General features: G+C 51.6%; 1 protein-coding gene across 4 annotated transcripts in view; it reads left to right on the top strand.

Annotated features, from left to right (window-relative positions):
• PTPRN2 (protein tyrosine phosphatase receptor type N2) overlaps positions 1–19439 on the top strand; it is a 689600-nt gene that overhangs the window by 601392 nt on the left and 68769 nt on the right. The window lies entirely within an intron of this gene.

The raw sequence follows: 19439 nt of genomic DNA, 5'->3' as shown, positions 1-19439 counted from the left end.
CTGTCCGGTGCAGAAGCCTCCTGGCAGGGAGCCCCCTCCCCGGGATGAACCCGCCCCCTGCCCATCCTGGAGCACGTGGTGCGTGATTACTGCCCAAGTTTTATTAAGAGGGTTTGTTCACAACTCAGCGCTTCTTGCTGTGTGGACGAGTGCTGATGGCTGCGTGGACACCGCCCTCCCAGGTCTCCAGGCCACAGGCCTCTCTCTCCCCGTTCAGTTACCGTCACACTGGCCGTAGTCTCTCCTGCTGGGGATGGGGCTTCGGGTGACGAAGGGCAGAGCCTGAGTCACTAACCCCCGGAGCATCCGGGCTCTCGTGGATCAGGGGAGAGTTTCCACTGCACAGCTAACTTCCCAGGAAGGGGAAGGGACTGGGAAGGCCAGTGTCTTGGTCCCTTCTGGTGGCTTGAACAGACACTTAATGAACTCTCTGTCTGGAGGCTGGAAGGCTAAGATGGAGGCCCAGCGGGTCTGGGGTCTGGTGGGAGCCCGAGTCCTGGCTCACAGACGGCAGCTTCTCGCCATGTCCTCACGTGTGGGAGGGGCAGCGAGCTCTGTGGGGTCTCATTAGGGCACTGACCCCGTCATGAGGGCCCTACCTCGTGACACCATCACCTTGGGGGTTAGGATTCCACACGAGAATGTGGGAGGACACAGACAGTCACCCCAGAGCAGCTGGGAAACCACGTTTGCACTGAAGAGCCTCAGTGTGGAGCCTGGAGGTGGGTCTGGGGACGCCCCCAGGACGTTGGGGGGTGGAGACGCCCACTCCCGGGATGTCCGATCCGGGGGCGGGAGGCACAGGTGCCAGACGTGGGGACTGAGGGGCACCTCAGAGCAGAGATAACAGACGAGGGGAGCCGGAGTCGAAAGGTTCAGCGCGGCCGATCAGTGCGGCTGAGCTGACGCCTCCCTCTGCCTCCTCCCCACGCGGACGTGGACGGAGGGCCCGGGCTGGGAGCACGCGGCGCCCCCAAGGCTCCACTGTGGTCACGTGCGGCTGGGGCCTGAGTCCCAGGGTTCGCGGTTTCCGGAGGAGACGGCGCATCGCTCAGGTCGCAGACGTGTGCTGCCGTCCTACTGTGCGCCCACAGCCAGGAACTTGGAACCTCTTCTCCGGACAAATAACAGTTATATTAGTTTAGAGCTGCCTTTTTAGAGAACGTTTCAACGTGCGTCGCTTTTAGAAAGGGAAACTCCACCAATCATTCAGATTTCTGATGAGATCCGGTGCTGGGGCCAGCACACAGCCAGGAGCGTTTGTCTGACAGGTTGGGGGCGGCGAGATGCGTCTCGAGGGCCTTCATCACATTCTGGTGTCTTCCTATGTCAAGACGACTGAGCGACAGCTCGACGGTATCTCGCCTCCAAACGGGACGCGAACACATTGTCGTTTTCGTCGTAAACCGTGTTTTGTGGTACCCGTGTGGGATGGCAGATGTGACAGGGAGCCTGGTGGTGACCTCTCAGCTGAAGTCCCCGCGCTACAGAGCTGACCCGCCGTCCGCAGGCCACCCCGCGGCCGAGCCTAACGCGAGGCGTCCCCCGGGCGATGGCGGCGACAGTTTCCAAACCCCCGTCCACCGCCGACCAACCCAGAAACCTGAGGGCGTTTGGCCGCCGCCCGGACTCAAGGCTGCTTCTTGTTAACCGACCGACGCTTCATCTGAATTGGGGTCACCGGCTACTCCTCCCGACCCTGAGTGGGGAGCAGGTGCCGGGCACCGGGGAGGGGGTCCAGCTCAGCCACGGGGACCCCACCGTGCACGCCCCAGCGTCCGGCCCTCACGCCCCAGTCCTGTTTTCTGCCCTCTCACCCACTTACAGAGGGGTTTTCTCGGCCCCACCGTGGTCTTCGGCCCCCCGTACGGGACCCCGAGGTGTGCAGACGTGGCAGAAGGGAGCCCCACTTGGCATTTTTACACCTTCTCATCCACGAAAGCAAGTAAAATGGCTCGTCTTTTAGGCTCCGAAACGGCTGCCCTTTCTCACGGGAAAGGCCATGGGACACATTCAACCAGACCAGAGCCACGTTCACAGGGCCTGTCTTGTCACTGGCACGTGGATGCTGGCTTCCCATCTGCGAGGGCTACAGCGAAGCCGCCTGTGCCGGACCTCAGGACACACGGGAGCCCCGACCTCCCGGCTCATGAAGGCCACAGAGAGACCGGCGTGTGGTGCTCAGCCACCGGCCCTCCGTCAGGACCGTCCCGGTCGTCAGACGGCCGCCACGGCCGTCTCCCTGAGGCACGCGCTGAGGTCTCAGAGGCCCCGAGGTAGGTTATGCGAAGTCCAGGCAAGTCCCAGGAACCCGCCGTCCCTGACGCTTAGCTGCTCTCGTGAACGTGACACAGATGTGACATTTCAAATTAAAGACGTGGTGGGACCAACCGCCAAGCTACTCACGTTTGGACAACTGGGTGGAAGCGAGGAGTAGCTCAGAGGCCAGTGTGCAGAACTGGAACGTTCTCCTCGGCAGAGGTTGGAGGTGCCTTGGGAGGAACGAGCGGCGTAGGAAGCCGAGAAGCCAGATCCTGACCTGTCGCTGGAGGGCTGTCGGGGGCTGGCCTGGGAGGCGCCCTGAGCCCCGAGCGCCTTCCCCCGCTCGCCGTCGCTCCGCCCACTGCAGTGTGATGTTGGTGTACGCGCTGTGGCTTCGCGCTGGGAGCCGTGGTTCAGGACTCTCGGAACAGACGCTTCTCCTAGGGGTGAGCAGAATTCGCCCTCCCCTGGAAAGGAGGCAGGGCTTTCTGTGGAAGAACGAAGGTCTCCGGCTGGCGGGAGGTCGCAGGCCGCTGTGCAGATGACAAAGCCACTGCCGCCAGCCCAGCTGCTCCGGGCGGTCTTCACGGCGGAGGAGGCCGAGCGTAGCTGAACTGCAGGGAGGGACCTAATTACCGCTGAGCCAGGGGTCCCAGCAGGTGGACGAGACACAGAGGAAGGGGCCAGGGAAGCAGGTGTTGACTGAGGCCTAGAGGCACTGAGGTCTCAGGGACACGAGTGTCGGCCGGTGCCGGGAAGTGGGGAGGGGAGGTCCTGGCAGCTGCCCGGTGGACACATGGGAAGGGGCAGGGCCGGCCGTCGAGAGCCCCTCCTCCCAGGAGCCACGTCCTCCTACCGAGACCAGCACGGCCTCCGAGCTGCCGGGGCCCAAGGGGTCAGTCTGGAGATGGGAGCATGCCGCTGACGGCACGGACGCTGCGACCCAGAAACTGGGGTGAAGCTGGAAGCTCAGCTGTTTCCTGGTCCCACGTCCCCGACAAATCCTTCGACCTCCGTTTTCTCATCCCCAGGACGGGCTTAGTAATAGCGCCTCCTTCGAGGTCCCTGTGAGGGTTAAACGAGACAGAGTGTGAGATGCTGCACCTGTGGAACCTACAGTTGTAATGATGAAGGCTGAAAGGATCGTGGCCAAAAAATGGAACCAGTTCTCCTTTGATGAAACTAAGGGGAAAAGGGCCTCCACAGGGAAAATGTCACATGCCCTGGAAACTGCAGCCCCGGGCACACGGTGACGGTGCTTTGGGGGCATTTGCAAGCCCAGGAAGGGGGTGCCCGGGAGGCTGTGCCTGACAGGCTCCCCGAGCCATGCGGCGCCCAGGCCTGGGGCGAGGTAGGAGCCCCCGGACGTTTGCAGAAGGAACGACGGCACCGGGAGAGGAGGGAGACGGGAAGGGAAACACCCTCAGCTGTGAACCTGGTCGGCTTCTGAAGACACGTTTTCCAAGGCAACGTGGCCAGGCCTGACCAGGCTCAGAGCAGAGCTCTGGAAACAGGTGGCCTCGTTCCAGGGACTCCATGGAATTATTGTCAACACCGTTGTGTTTTGCATAAGCTGAGTGGTGGGACTCAGCTTCATGAGAACTGCCGTCCGTCCTTTTGAAAGGTAAAGGATCACGTTTGAACCTGTCCTTCGAAAAGACCTGTTTCCAGAGCACATTTGTTTCCAGAGGCTGGCGTGGCAGCATGGCAGCTTTGTGGGTGGTGGCAAGAGCAGGTGTCCGTCCTGGTTCCTGGTTCCTCGGAAGCCAGCCGCTGGTCACAGGGGCAGTGCGCGGCACGCAGCTGTGTAGACGGAGGGGCCACGCCTTCATCCAAGTTGAAGGCGAGGGTATGGACTGGATCTTTGCGCCCCAAGTACGATACAACAGGAATGAGCGTCACGGAGCGTTTACGTAACAGCACTGTCCTAAGAAACCATGAGGTAGGAACTGGTTTCAGCCCATTTCACAGATGAAGACAAGAAAACCAAGAGCAGTGATGTAAACACCTGAAAAATGGGAAGTTACCACATTGCAAAACGTGACCAAGCCGCCCCATCGTCACAGAAGGGAGGAAACTTACGGAAGCAGAAGGGTTGGGTGACAGACAGCTGCCCTGGCCCTGCGAGGGGTGAAGGATGCCGTGTCCACAAAGGAGACAGGCTACCTCCGACCTCACAGCCCAACCCGCAGGGCTCGTGGCCTCTCCACGGTGTCCGCCTCCTGCGCTCCTTGATCGGTGGACATTTGCGCTGAGTGGACGCTCTCGTTTTATCTGGCGTCAGCCTCCTTAGCTGGTACTTTTATACCCATGGGTATAGTGAGTTAAATGCTTAACCAGGAAGCAACGTGTCTTCCCAGAGGCCGAGGATCTGTTTCGGGGGGGGGGGCGACCCCGGGGGCGACCCCATTTTCTTCGTCTTTAAATCAGCACCTATGTTCCTAAGAGTGTCGCCCAGGGTCCTTGCCGTGCACCCTGGTCCTGCTCTCTGTGACCCGAATGTGCGTCTGAGACTCAGCTGGCCGCTGTCCTCATGGTGAGGGTGACGGGGCCACCGAGAAGTTGACGCAGTGGCCGGGCTTCGTCTGGCCACGTGCCTGCTCGAGGGTGTCAGGTCCAGCTGAGCCGGGGTCTGCCTGCCGCCGTAGGACCCACGTCCAGGCACCCGGAGCTCTGAGGCCGTGGCTCCCGCCCGCGGTGCTGCTCTCCGTGGTCTGTGCTTGGAGGAGCGCAAACTCACATGGAAGCTGTTTCCTGCCACGTGAACCCTGCCTGAGGCTGAGACAGAAGCCGTCCTGGGAGTAAAATGGCTCAAATGCATCAAACGCTATGCTCTCGGCCGCCAGCCCTCCCAGAACTTTGGGGATGGCCACGGGAAGCCTTACAGGCCAGCCACGCAGGGCATGTGGTCAGAGGTCCAGGGCTGCATTGACTGTGCAGAGCAGGGAGACGGGGCAGGAGGTGATGGAGTCAAGGCCAGAGGAAGGTGCGTCCGCTCGGGTGGGCTGCTGCCGGGGTCGTGCGGTGAACCCGAGTCCCACTCCCGTAGAATTGATCTGACCCCCGGTGGCGGCCTCGGCAGGCCTCGGGCAGGCCCTAACCCAGAGTTCCCGCGTCGGAGTGGCTTGGGGCTTTTCTAGAGCCCCCTGTGTCGTGCATTTCCTCACCCCGGGCACTACGTCTGCAACCCGGAAACACCTGCCCTCGAGGTGAGCTTGGGGGCCAGAACCGCTCGGCACCCACTTCAGACTCTGCTGACGGCCCCCCAGCTTCCAGGAGGACCCAGCTGCTCAAACAGGACAGTTGCGCGCGTGTGTGTGTGTGTGTGTGGTGCCCAGCGTGTGCCTGGCACACAGCAGGCGTTTAATCAGTCCTCGGGACCCTTCCTCTGCCTCCTTGGAGTTCTCGGGTGGCCGCCCATCTTCATCGTCACGGGAGGGTGGTCATCCAGCAATCCCCAAATCGAGAGCAGCAACTAGCTCTGCATCCTGCATCTTCGTAAACCAAGTTTACAGTGACCTACGTTGACCATTCTCTCAGCATTTTCCTGTCGTTTGAGTCCCAGCCACCCAGGTTCCAGGACTGTGTTTTGTGTTTGTGTTCATGGAAACATTTTAATAATGACCTGCACAGCTGGTGGGAAGGTAGGCCGTGGAGAGCTTGTCCTCCGTCCATGTGACGACTTCTGGGATCCCAGCCCTCCCCGACAGGCAACACTGTCACCGGGAACCACACACTGTCCCTCACGCGACGCTGTGTCTAGGAGACAGCTCCACGTGAGTGTGTGTGACTCTGCTTATCTTAACGGTCTATATTATTCTGTTGTTCAACGTGCAGTCACTTATTTATCGTATGGTAGTAAAGGTCATGTAGGCAATTTTCAAACTTGGCCACCGCAGCATCACAGCAAGTGTAAAAATAACTGTGGGCTGAATTTCTGGAAGAACCTAGGTCTTGAGAGGCACTGCCAAGCTTCCCGCCAGAACGTTTGACTAATCGATGCTCCCACCAGCTGTGCAGAAAATGGCCCTGTACCCCCAGACCCTCCTGAGGCCCGGGTACTGGCCAGCTTTGATCTTCCACTGGTGAGTGGAAACGCTATTTCAAGGTAGTTTAGTTTACATTTCTCTAGCCGTGTGTGACTTGTCATAATTTGGGGAGCCATTTATTGTTCCTTCCAAGAATGGTTTTTGAAGTGTCCCACGGGGACGCCCACCCCGCGGGTAGGATTCTCCGTGTTCCACGGCACCAACCACGGATGCCAGCGCGAGTTTACTAACTTGGTGTCGGAATGAAACTAGTTCACTCTTGTCCGTCTTCTGTGCCCGTTTATTAGTCCACACGTGAGAGTCAGCCGTGGACTCGGAGAGCTGACCTGCAGCCCCTCCTGAGGGCCCTGGCCGCTGGGGTGCGGCCTGTGTTGCGGGGCTGTGATCGTGTCTGCTGCCCACACTTGGCCGGCCCCTCGGCGCCAGGGCTCCTCTGGCATCTGCCACGTCAGTGACTCTTGACAGTTTGGTGTTGACACAAGGCAGCGAGTACCGTTTCCACTGCCCAGTCTTGGGGGGTGCGGAACTACTTATTATATTTTTGGTGAGGGATGTAACTTGCCGTGTTATTTTTAAAAATCTGATTTATCGTTTAAAGTGCTAGAATGATGCTAGAATGGTTTCCTTGCCTGTTAGACCTTCTGCTGGTGAGAAGATAGGGTCAGATAGAGTGGGATCAAGCATCCGGTTGGTATTTGTTGAATTAGATGGAATAACCAAACACTAGACTTGGTAGCAAGTCTGTGAGTTAATGTTTCTGAGGGGAAACAATTGAAACTGGTGTCCGAATAGCACTTGGAAAGTGTCCGTTCATATGTATGGACAAGGAACGCTTCCGGAGTGCGCGGTGGCCCACGGGGACCCCTCAGGTAAACCCGATGGGACGCCCAGGAAGGAGGCTGCGTTCTTCCAGCCCATCGGGCTCCTGGGAACTGCGTGAGAGCAGCTACCAGGGCAGACCCAGGGCAGATGATCTGGTCGTTCCTGCACAGACTCGTGCGTAGAATGGATAGTATACAATACGTAGCTTTTGGAATTGCACTGAAGCACAGGCGTTTCCCCAGTAATTCACCCATGGACCACTTCTGCTCACCTTTCTACACTTGGTTCTGGCGCAGCTCTTGGACGTAGGGGGTTTTCAGTAGGAGTTTCCTGAGTGCCTGAGTGAAGTCGATGGCAGTGTGTTACCCCTGAGAAGTTTTCAATCTACTTGAAACGAGGAGGGGGGCACGGCTAGAACACACTAGACTCAGCGAAGTGCCAATCACGTTCCTTTGCTGGGAGACGTCTCCGTCCTGGGGCGCCTGGTCGGGGAGGAGCAGCTGTCCTGGGGCGGGCAGGAGACAGCAGGAAAGGTCACGGCGCCTCCAGGAACCCTGCTTCCGCTCACAGGGTGAGAGTCCGTGGGAGAAACGGGACATGCACGCAGCCTCGAGCGGCTGTGACCCTGGGCCAGACGCTGGGTGGCTGGAGCGCCAGCGTGAGGGGCTGTGTTCCATCCGCGTGTGGCCGCTGCGGCTTCTTGAATGAGAAAAGTGACACCTGGTTATTCGTTTGTTCACTTACTTGAGTGCGTCTGCCAGAGGGTGAGGGCACTGGTGACAGACAAGCAGGAACTGAGTGGGTCGCGACCACTGTCCTCTGATGTCTTCTCTTCCGGAGTCAGAGGGGAGGGACCCAGAGACACTGATGAAAGGTGGTCCCAGATGCACAGGCTGCTCCCCAGGGTGCCACCTGGGGCGGCTCAAAACCGTCCCCTCGGGCTTCCCCACCATAGAGCATGACGGATTACAAAGCCCACGTGATCGTACGGTTGTTGGGGAAAGAGAGTCGCTCAGGATCTTCAGTGCTGTCCAGACGTCCTCAGAACTAGAGATGCTGGAGGTGAGGTGCCGGTATCACGGTGTGCCTGTGGCCTCGTTTCCTAACCACTGCTGGGGTGACGGCGCTGGCCTCACCCCCTCTTTCCCCTCTACCGGCTCAGCAGTTATAATTTAATAACTGTCCTGATCATTTTGCCGAGCATAGCTCTGCCCTGCTCCCAAGTAAACTCAGAATCTCTGACTCTGAACCCAGCATCTCCCTCTGACACACGTATTGTCATTGCCCGGTATTTTAGTTTCACCTTAACATTTATACCCTTAAATTAACCATTTTTCTTACTGATTTGCATAGTCAGCACTTGTTCAGATTGACTGTTACTTTTTTCATCACCGTCACGCCTTACTTCTCAGTTCTTTGTTTTGATTAAAATCTCCTCTTTTCCAAAACTATATCCTTCTTTCAGTCTTTTAATAGGAAAGTCTCCCTGTCTTTGTCTGAAAATGTCTTTAATTCGTCCTCACACTTGCATGATAGATTAGACAAGGATCAAATTCTAGTTAATTTTCTCTCGTGACTTTAAAAATCCTGTTTTCTTGCCTTTGACGCCGTAGCTGTTGAAAAGGCTGTTCGTTGCTGGTCCAGGGGCTGCTCCTCCGTGGGTCCTCTTACTGCTTCCTGACTTCTACACCTCCGCTGTTCTGGAACTTCTTTGTGCCTTGCCTTGGTGTGGACCTATTTTACTCTGTGTGGGTTTTTGCGGGCGGGGAGGGGTTGATTTTCAGTTCGTTTTGTTTTTGGCTCAGGAGTTACTATGATTCCCGAATCAGAGAATTGCTATCTTCCATCAATTCTAGAAAATGACAGACCATTTACAGTTTAAATTTGACTGTCTTCCATTCCCTCCGTTCTCTCCTCCAGTAGAGAATGCTGGGCGTTCTTACTCTGCCTTCCGTATTTTCTCTCTTCATCCCTCTGTCCTGCGTTGCAGCGAATTTCCTCAGACAGACCTGTCATCCAGTACGCCTGCTTCTCTTCGGCGGGGTCTAGTCTACTGTGTAATCCATCCACTGTGTCTGTAATCTCCAGGAGGACATTTTTCATTTGCAGCTGTTCTGTTCCTCTTTTTTAAATGTCTGCTATGTCGTTCTTGTCTTATCTTGTCAATCCTCCTTTAACATCTTCAGTTCCTAGAAATGTCCATTTGGCTGTTTCCATCTAATACTTCTGTTTTCTTAGTTCCTGTGGCTCGAAAGCTGCTCGTGGGTATGTTTGCCGTCTGGTGGGCTCTGTAGTGGCGGATTATAAGCTCCTCGTGAGTGGGGCTCTATCTCTCGGAATTTTGTGTTAACCTCAAAAGAGAGGTTTTGAGATTGATATTCTAGCCACCCCAGGCTGACATGAAACCAGGACCATCTTTACATCAGTTCCCCACTCAGAGATTCCCAGATGATGTATCTATTGTAAATTTGACCCTCGATCCCAGGGGAGGCCCAGGGTCCAAAAGTCTTCCCATCTTGAATCCACGTGGAGACAGGTAAGCTTTCTTGCGGCCTGAACAAATGTTTTCACTGACGGCGTGGTCTTCTGAGGGTCCTGGATCGTGTGTGGTCTCACATCCAGCCCCCTGACTCCTGCATGCCAGACTTCCCTAAGGCCCCACGTGGACAGGGGAAGCGCAGACCCCCCGGGGCTGAGGAACAGGAAATCGTTTGGCCCTGCCCCTCCCCCTCCCTCAAAGGCTTGAGTGACTTCAGGTCACGTGCCTCCCTCTTCACGTAGATTCCTGGGGATTTCCCTTAATTTTGTGAAAGGCAGACCATGCCATTTACACAGCGTCTCTAGACATCTTATAGAGGAGGCCCTTCAGTCTACCCGGTTCTTCTTGTCTCCGGGAACGTGAGACTCATCGCAGGTTAAACACAGTGCAGATGCTGCTACCAGTTAATTTCATGTCCCCTTGACAGTCATATCTAAGACCCAACTTCATGCTCTGCATAATAAAGAAAGACACCTCAAGGTGGGTCCCTGTGATCAAAGAGAGTGGTCAGCCACCTCGTTCAGGCTGGTTCCCACGCTTCCCTTTTGTACGTGGGCAAAGGGGTCACCTTGCTTCTGGAGGTGCCTGTGCACCCGTGTGTGCAGCATAAGCTGTCTGTGGGTGTGCACTGACAGGCGCCTTGGTCAGCGGGCAGGTGGGCAGGTGAGTGGAGCCGAATGCTAGGGGCTGGTAGCCATGGAGAGATTCCAGGGGTGCGTGTTCCGCAGTGATGCTCAAGGCAGCTGTCAGGAGGGGTGGGTACCAGTTCTGTAGCTGGAACGGAAGGGCAGGATGGGTGACAGGTGCTAATCCTCCCGCTTCACCCATCAAAGCTGGAGAACTCGCGGGCGTGTAACCTGGGCAGCACGCAGTATGATTGGCAGCTGAACTGGGGAGAGATGAAAAATACATTTGATAGTCTTATCTCCTAACTTTTCACCCTAAAAAGTGAAAATAAGTTTTGATAGATCAACTCTTCTCTCTTCTACTTTGAGCTCCCCATTTCGAAGCAATTGCGCAAAGAAGGCTTGTCAGCCAGCTCTTGGCTGTTGTGGCTGACCGTTGAATCTTCATTTTCCCTTCTTCTTCACTGTATTTTAGCTGTTTCACTGCTGGTTGGAAGGGCTGGGAAAAGAGAGGAGATGGACATCTAGGCTTCGTTCCCTTTTAACGGTTTTGCTTGGTGGAGAGAAGATAAATTTGTGTGTCTTGTATGAGCTTTTCCTGTTTGGTGCCATTTCTATTCCCCCATTCTCGTCTTATTGCTCACGAGCATGTAGCCTGTTAGTCTTAGGAAATTAAAAACCAAACATTCTACTTCCAAAGGGCACTTTTAAAACGTCTGCAGATATTTTCCAATAACGTGCTGTAGAATCCAGAATTTCCCGTATGGATATGGAAGAGAAAATCCGTGCCTGTGTTGCTGTCCTAGGTAACCTTTACCGCACTCGCTGGAATTCTTTGTTCTTCCTCAAAACTTCATCAGAAAATCATAATGAGTACATCATCGGTACAGAACAGAAAAGGCTGCTGCTAAGAAAAGACCTACTGCTTTGTGGTGCGCGAGATGCTGTCTGTGTGTTGCTAGGCAACCACCCCCCCCCCCTTCCTCTTCCTGAAAGGTTTCCCTGTTAAACCGCTGTCGTCATCTTTCGAGTGAAAATTGTCTCCTCTGGGCTTTTTCGTGTCAGTTGGGTGATAGTGAAGGTGTTGGGTCTTAGAGAGGATCTGCTCTTATAATTGTGACTTGGAATTGGCCGCTAGAATTTTGTAGGTGACCATCTGGTTGGGGAGGCATGGGTGGATGGCCCTTTAAACACATGGATCTGCTGGTACACACATACAGAAACATTATTCAAAACTGCTTTTCAAGAAGATCTTAAGGAAACACTGCCCAGTGTTTCACTGAACGACAGTGAAAATGTAAATGATTTCTTCATCACTCAGCTTCTTGTCTGGGGTGGTTACCCATCAGGTACCACTCCTCCCCCACATGCTAGAGGTAGCAGGGAGGTCGATTTGGAGGTTCTTTTGTCTCCTACAGTTTGTTTCTGTATTAGAAGATCTTTGAGGGTTGGTGATCTTAAAACTGCCTTATCGTGATTCTTTTTTCCTCTTATTTCCTGTCAACTCTGGAATCTAAGGTTGGTTTCCAGCTGCATTTTGAACATTAATGGGATTTCTGAATAACTCATGGCTGAAAGGATTTTTCATATGTCAAAAAGACATGATGGAGGTTGGAATCAAATTCTTATTTCCTCATTGAATAAAGACTTTGTATTAATCTATATTAATAAAAATGTGTTGTAAAACTAATATTTGCAAATTCATTTTTACATACTGTCTGAGTAATTTATAAAAAGGAAACAGAAACGTAGCTTTAGCCAGAGAGTTTACTTTTCTAGTTAAACTGTTCTGATTTCTCTTCCACATCAAAGTCTCAGAAACATTAACTTTTCTTTGTAAAGGTTAACATTGGCTTCTGCACTAAACCATCTATGGACGAACTTTGATTATCCAAAGAAGAGAGGATTTAATTATTGTTAAACACAGAGGTTCACAATGGATGAGAAATGATTTAGGAGAGTTTAATCTAGTCAGAATGATTGGGGTTTATCTCTTCCTCTTTCTTGCAGTTTCTTCTCAGTTTTCCAGCGTTTTCTGTGTATCTATGAAGACGAGTACATCGTTGGTAGGAATAAGACAACTTAATAGTAATTTTTTGTTGGATAAACAGCTATTTCAGCCGTTTAAAACGCCATGGATAGACATCTTAAACTGCTAGAAGGCAGAAATTAGTAGAAATGTCACAAACTTGAACGAATTTTTCTTTCGACTTGTGTTAATGGAAGTAGCTGCAGCCTGGCAGACTGATGCTTAAAATCGCCACATTATCAGTTGTGAGGGTTTTTTTTTTTTTTTTTACTGTTTTAGACCAAAAGTACAAAAAGGAGACGCACACAAAAGATATTTGGTAAAGGCAGGTGGTCTGGATGAATAATGTTTCTTTCATTAACATGTTTCCCATATTAACTGTATAATTAACTGTACATGGCCAAGGGAGGCTATGGAAATTGCATTTTGAGATGTATCAAAGCTGCCTTATGCTTCAGATTTCCATGCAATTTACCATTAATGAATCCAGAGATGGGAGCCTCGAATCTATAATTATTACTTACTGTTTGAATGACAAGCAAAGAATTTTATCAGCAGAGTTTTAAATGAAATGGGATTAGCCGCTAATGTTGAAATGGTTCATCTTATGAAAATAATTTTGAAGAAAATGTTTTAGTGGCAAGAGAGGTCTGAGGAAAGCATTTGCCGTTAAAATAGCCATTTTCCGATACTCCACGTGAATGTGTCCACGTTTGACAGCAGGGTGCAAATATTTTTGAAAGCGAATGAATATTTTATAGGCTCCAGAGCTGCTCGTGCATCCCAGGAATAGATTATGCAATATCCCCAAACATCCTGGCGAAGGTGAGAGGGTTGGTAAGGTAGCCAGAGAAAACAGCGAGGCAGAAAAAAGACAATCTATGAGAGTATTCTGCAAGAGGTTAAAATTTGTTTAATAGCGTAGAAGTCTGCCTTTCCCCCTGCTGAGTGCTCATTCGATTTAAGATTGTAAACAGTAAATATTGTTGAGGAAAACTGTAAAACGAAGCCCTGAGACCCGTTTTTCCAAAAGGGTTTCATTGGCAGGGCCTCCGTGGTTCCATGTCTTTCAAGGTGACCCTGGTGGTCACTTACGCCCACGTGTCCGCCGTGCAGCCTTGGCCTTGGCTCCGGGGCTGAGTCAGAGGCTGCGGGAGCTGAGCCTCTTCTCCAGGCAGGCTTCAGTGGGTGGCGCACCCTTCATCCATCCGGGAAGCGTTTCTTGAGCACCTAGGCCGTGCCAGGCTCTGCACCAGATGCTGGAGAGGCCATAAGGGGTAAAACAACGGGCGCACTGTCAGCGCCTGGAAACGCATCTTACCTTTATTTCTTTGTCCTGGTTTTTCCCACTGAGTTGATGGCAGGGACTATAATACCCAGTTTATAGCGTCACCCAGTTAGAGCCCGGTGTCCTGTGAACAGGAGAAAAGCAGTGTTCAGATCTCCAGAAGCTCTGGAAGGCTGGTCTGGCAGGGACGTCGCTTTTAGGGCCTGGGGCGGATCCCACGCGTGCTCTGGGCTCACGGTCCTGCTGGAGCCCCACGCAGGCTGGAGAGAGCAGCTGGGCGCGAGCTCCGGGTGGTTCTCTGGGAGCGCTGGGCTCCCTCCCACGCGGCACCCAAGGGGAGCGAGCAGCAGATGACACTGTACAGGTGTGCGCTCTTGTCGTGCCTTAAAAGTCCTCGTTTTCTCAAACCTAGGATCATCTTGGTTTCATCTGAATATGTCTGAACGCGCTGGGCCTGTGTTACTCCAATGTGCGACTCTCTCAGAGGCTGTTTTTGTGTCATCTGGGAACCAGTCCATGATTGCTGTGGGAATTGAATACGTGGAACCCAGGTGATCTGAAAGAGCTGATCAGTATTTCCCACCCACCGGGGGGAGTTTGCTCCCGGGACTGTGACTGGTTACTTCGTGCTTCTGACGTGGCTGTGTTTGTGTTTGGAGATGCACACGTGCTCGCACACCTCTGTATTTCAATAGTTGCCTTATTTGTCTAAGTAGATCTAAATATTCCACATTGCTTCAGTTGTTCGCTTGATTTTACACGTTAAGTTTGGGTTAAGCTATTGGCTGGTAGTTTTCTGTGGTACTTTGGGCAAATTGATCTTCAGTGAGATTTTGTAGAACAGCTAAGATAAAAACTAGTCTCATCAAATATCTGAACATTTCATCCAGGTAACAAAGCATGAAGATTGTTAGAAATATCAGGGTTGTTGATGGAATTTTCAGATTCCTACCCAGATTTTTGACTTCTGGTGAATTTAAGCTGCGACCTTGTTTCTGAGGTGAAGCCTTTCCTCATTGTGCTTGTGTGAGGGGTCGGGGGTTTAGACAATTGCTAAGTTTGCAGACGTTTAGGAGGATAAGGAATCAGGCTGGATAACGAAATGCACAGGATCTGTATTAAACCAACTCAAATCCTCTAATTTGCTCCGTTAGTAAATCCTGGCAGTTCTGCCTGCACTGTTGTCCCCCAAGTCCCAGCCCCTGAGCTCCCTTGCGGGAACGTCCAGCTGGCGTCTTCAGTCCCTGCCCGGAGCTGGCGTGACCTTTTCAAAGCATCTTTATCGTCACGTGCCTCTTCTGCGTGAAGCTCCCTGCGGGCTTCTCGTTGCTCTTGAAATAAGCCTCACACCCCTCCCTGTATGAAAGCCGCCCCGACTTTCAAGCTCCCTTGGCCCAGGCCACCCTGGCCTCCTCTCTGATTCACAACTGCTGGACCCATTCCCCCCCAGGACCTTCTGTCTCCTGGAACACACCCACCGTCCTCTGCGCCTCCGGCCCTTCCCATCTCTCAGGAGGGACCTCCCTTCCTGGACTCCTCAACCACCCTCCACCCCAGTCGCCTTTACATTGTTGTTTTACACCCTCTTACACTTACTGTTGTCGGAAGTTATCTTTCTGTTTAGCTACTGGTATGTGGTCTGTTCTCCAGCCAAAGCATCAGCCCCATGAGGACAGTGTTTCCGACCAGCTGCCTGCTGGATCCTCAGAACATACGACATCCCCAGCTCATACGATATGCTTTTGATGAAGTTAGTTGAATGAACAAATAAATGGCCAAACCCACCAACAAATGAGCGGGAGCCTGAAATAATACTGCAACTCTTAACTCTCTCTTCCACAATTAGAGGCGGAATCCTGGTTTCACTCATAATGCCAGGCAAACCTCTTTTGTCTTCAGTTTAAATATAAATAGCTGTACATTTCTGGAAATACGGTATAAGTCTCTTAATTATTTTCCATTGCTTATAAGTATTCACCTTTATATTTTGCCTATGTTCATATAACCTTAATTTTTAAGATGTTAACTAAGATAATAAGGTTCATCAAATTGCTCATTTAAAATTCTTTGAGCTTCTTGAAAATGAAAGCCCGAAAGTACGAAGTGAAGTTATTGTTGTCGTTACTATTATCACGTGGCTTCTCTCTCAGCATTTCTGCAGAAGACCTTTGTCACCCTCTCCTATGCACACACCCAAAATTATATCGCACTGAAGTACCCAGCATGAAACAAGCTCTCAGCAGTATAAAAGAACGAGCCTTTCCCTTATTTAGGAAGAGGAGGTGGTAAGGACAAAATTACTTATTTTTTAAAGTTTACTAATTAGAACATTTCTGGAACAGAATGTGTCCATTATTAACACTTTCCACCAGGGTTTCAGTTGTGAGTCTTCATAAAATTGTGATTTTCCTTTTCCATAAATCTATAAATTAAGTCGAGTGCCGGTCACAAAGAGATCTGATGGGCACGTGATTTAGTGCACGAGGGCCTTTGAGAGCGTCTCTCACAGGCACAGCCCTCCACGGAGACGACCTGGAGGGTAGGCTCAGGGGTTCCTGACCCCAGGAAACACCCTGCAGGTCATTCAGAAAACTGTCTCTTACAATCGGTATGCTTTCTCACAGGCTGGACTCTTCTAGATTTAGAATACCAAAACTCAAAGTTATTATAATAAAAATATAGTAATTGAAGATTCCAATTAGTTAAGCTCTACAAAATAGAGATTTAACTCGTTTTCATGTCCTCTTAACTCACTGCTCTGCGAGGAGTTGCCTTTTCCTTCTCTTCACTCTTCCAAAAGCACGTGGGGTGCATGCGCCCCGTCTCAGTGCCACATAGGAGCAAGGAACTTGTTCTCGGGGAAACCGTCCCAGCAGTACTTTGTAAAAACACGTGGTGTTCTCTAAGGCAGGGGTCCCCAACCCGTGGGCCACAGACCAGTACCAGTCCGTGGCTTGTCAGGGGCTGGGGCCGCACAGCAGGAGGTGAGCGGCGGGCAAGTGAGCGAAGCTGCATCTGTATTTACAGCCGCTCCCCATCGCTCGCATGACCACCTGAGCTCCACCTGCTGTCAGATCAGCGGCGGCACTAGACTCGCATAGGAGCGTGGACCCTACTGTGAACTGCGTGCGCGGGGCATCTAGGCTGCACGCTCCTCACGAGAGTCCAGTGCGTGATGATCTGAGGTGGAGCTGAGGTGGTGACGCTGGCGCTGGGGAGCGGCAAATGCAGACCATCGTTAGCAGAGAGGTTTGACTGCGCAGAGACCATAATAAATCAGCTGCTTGCAGACTCGTATCAAAACCCTATCGGTGAGTGGCAAGTGAAAACAAGCTCAGGGCTCCCACAGATCCTGCATGAAGGTGAGTGGTATAATTATTTCATCATATGTTACAATGTAATAATACTAGAAATAAAGCGCACAATAAATGTTATGCCCCTAACCCCATCCGTGGAAAAATCGTCTTCCACGAAACTGGTCCCTGGTGCCAAAAAGGTTGGGGACCGCTGCTTTAAAGCTTTTATTGGTTTTCTTAGCTCTTCCACATATTTTATTTTTCAACTAGAAAAAGGATTTTAAACAAAACAAGATGATCCACGGTTCACAGCCTCCAAACCAGCGCAGCGTATTCTGTTTCTCCTTCTATGCTGCTTCTCTGTCCTGGGGTTTTCCTGCTCACTGTCTCCGCCTAAAATGAGTGTTAAGCTGGGGACTTACTCTTAAAGGCTTTGCATTTGGAAGCATATGAACTTTTCTCTACTATTTTAACAATTTAAAATCTCTATCACTGCACAGCCCGCTTGGTTACCACACAAAGAACGGGAGCACGTTTCTAAATCACACTGAGGCAGCGTGAGAACAGTTTTCAGGGGTCGCTGGGCCCGCAAAGATCCTAGGCGGTCTTCAAAACAGCTCAGCTTGAGAAACAGAGCTTTCGGGGGAAGGATTTGGAAGAAACGGCATTGATTCCCATTTATCAGCGAAGCCAATTCTGCTGCCCACGCCCGGGGCTTTTGCTGGTCAATTTCATCTGTTTCTAACCACGTCCCAATTCACTAGGAGAAGGGAAGCGAGTTGCCCACTGCAAGTTCACGTGGGAGTGTTTCCTCCTCAAAAGCAAATTTCCACGGAGGTGATACCTAAAATGTAATAAAAAGAGAAAAGGCCGCGTGAAGGTCTTTCATTTACTCTTTCTGATTCCTTTGCTCCCGTTCGTGCTCCTTTAGGCTTAGCACACGTGACCCAGAGGCTGGATTCCAAACAGTGCTGACTTCTCCCACGTGACCCCACGCTGCCAACGCAGGACCATGCGCTGAGCTGGCCTGGTCTGGGTCTGCGTGTTTTCCTTTTTTTTTTTTTTTTTTTTGCGTTACGCGGGCCTCTCACTGTTGTGGCCTCTCCCGTTGCGGAGCACAGGCTCCGGACGCGCAGGCTCAGCGGCCATGGCTCACGGGCCCAGCCACTCTGCGGCATGTGGGATCCTCCCGGACCGGGGCTCGAACCCGTGTCCCCTGCATTGGCAGGCGGACTCTCAACCACTGCGCCACCAGGGAAGCCCTCCCTTTTTTTTTTTTTTTAATACGATGTGTGCATAGCTGCTCTGCATCTTAAGTTCCTCGTTTGAAGGCGATAAAGCGGTGCGTGTTTAACTATCCGGTGAGACCAGGAGCCCCACGACAGGTGAGACGTTGGGCAGGTTGGGCAGGTGTGAGAACAGAGGGTGAGTCACGGGGGCGGAGCCTCACTCGTTATTTTTATCGCAGTCAGATGGCGTTTCCAATACAATTGCATGGTTTGTGATTCCATTCAAGCAAATCTTTCCTAAGCTAAGAAACAGCAAAACTACCCTCTGATCATTTAACCGTATCTGTCCTTCCTTGAGCTTGAACGGACTACTTTGAATTTCTAATTCCAAATATCTTAGCCTGCCTGATGCATAATATTAATAAATAACATTTAAAATGTGCCAGATGCAGCAATCTAGAGACAACCAAAATACCTTTTTCATCGAGCAGTTTGCTCTTCCCGCGTCTCTGTGTCCATATGTGCTAAGCCCAGACAATTAACCCCATCTAATTTCTCCTTTCATCTTTTCATATTTTTTGCTTGGAATTTAAATGTCTTACTTTTGGCATTCAAACATGTAGCATAAACATTTCCCTTCAATGTATTAATGAAGACGGGTGACAATGATTATTTTTAAAGGAAAAAAGGTCATCGTCTCCCCAGATGGCAGCAGAATCAGCTTACTGGCTTTTAAAAGCATTCATCTGACTCTGCCTGGCTTTGAAACACCAGCCTGTGGTCCCCTCACAAGGAAGGGAAACGTAAAGGCTGTATTCTTACTCCAACAAAAGGTCTGATTGTTGTAATAGGCACCCAACCCGAGAAGGGCATAGAGACAACGCTTTCCTAATAATAATTGGATCTTCCGAAAACCCACCTTCCTTTACTACACCTGCTCCTCAGAGGAAGAAGCTTGTTCCTGGCAGCATCATTGTGAAATGAACTTTCACTGGGACAGTTTCTACTTGTTTCACGTCTGAAGACTCACAAAGCAACAGAAGTCTCCCAAGATCTGTGCGGACACGGTTTGATGCTGACATTACTGGTTTCCAACTGTATTGAGCAATGCGACATGGTGCCAACTGGATCTTAGTTTGCTTGTTTTCAGCAATGGTCCACCATCCTTATGAGCTCTAGTATTTTGTGTTAAAAGGTTATTTTCATTATTCTCTTTAATAAGTCCTCTTGCCCCTCCCAGTATGTCACCCTCTCGTTGCTAGCGGTAAGAGATGCCAGCATACATCATTTCTGTGCCCT

The sequence above is a fragment of the Tursiops truncatus genome, chromosome 9 (assembly GCF_011762595.2).
Source record: "Tursiops truncatus isolate mTurTru1 chromosome 9, mTurTru1.mat.Y, whole genome shotgun sequence".
NCBI lineage: Eukaryota > Metazoa > Chordata > Mammalia > Artiodactyla > Delphinidae > Tursiops > Tursiops truncatus.
The sequence above is the reverse complement of the archived record's forward strand: the minus strand, read 5'-3'. Positions and strand labels throughout refer to the sequence as shown.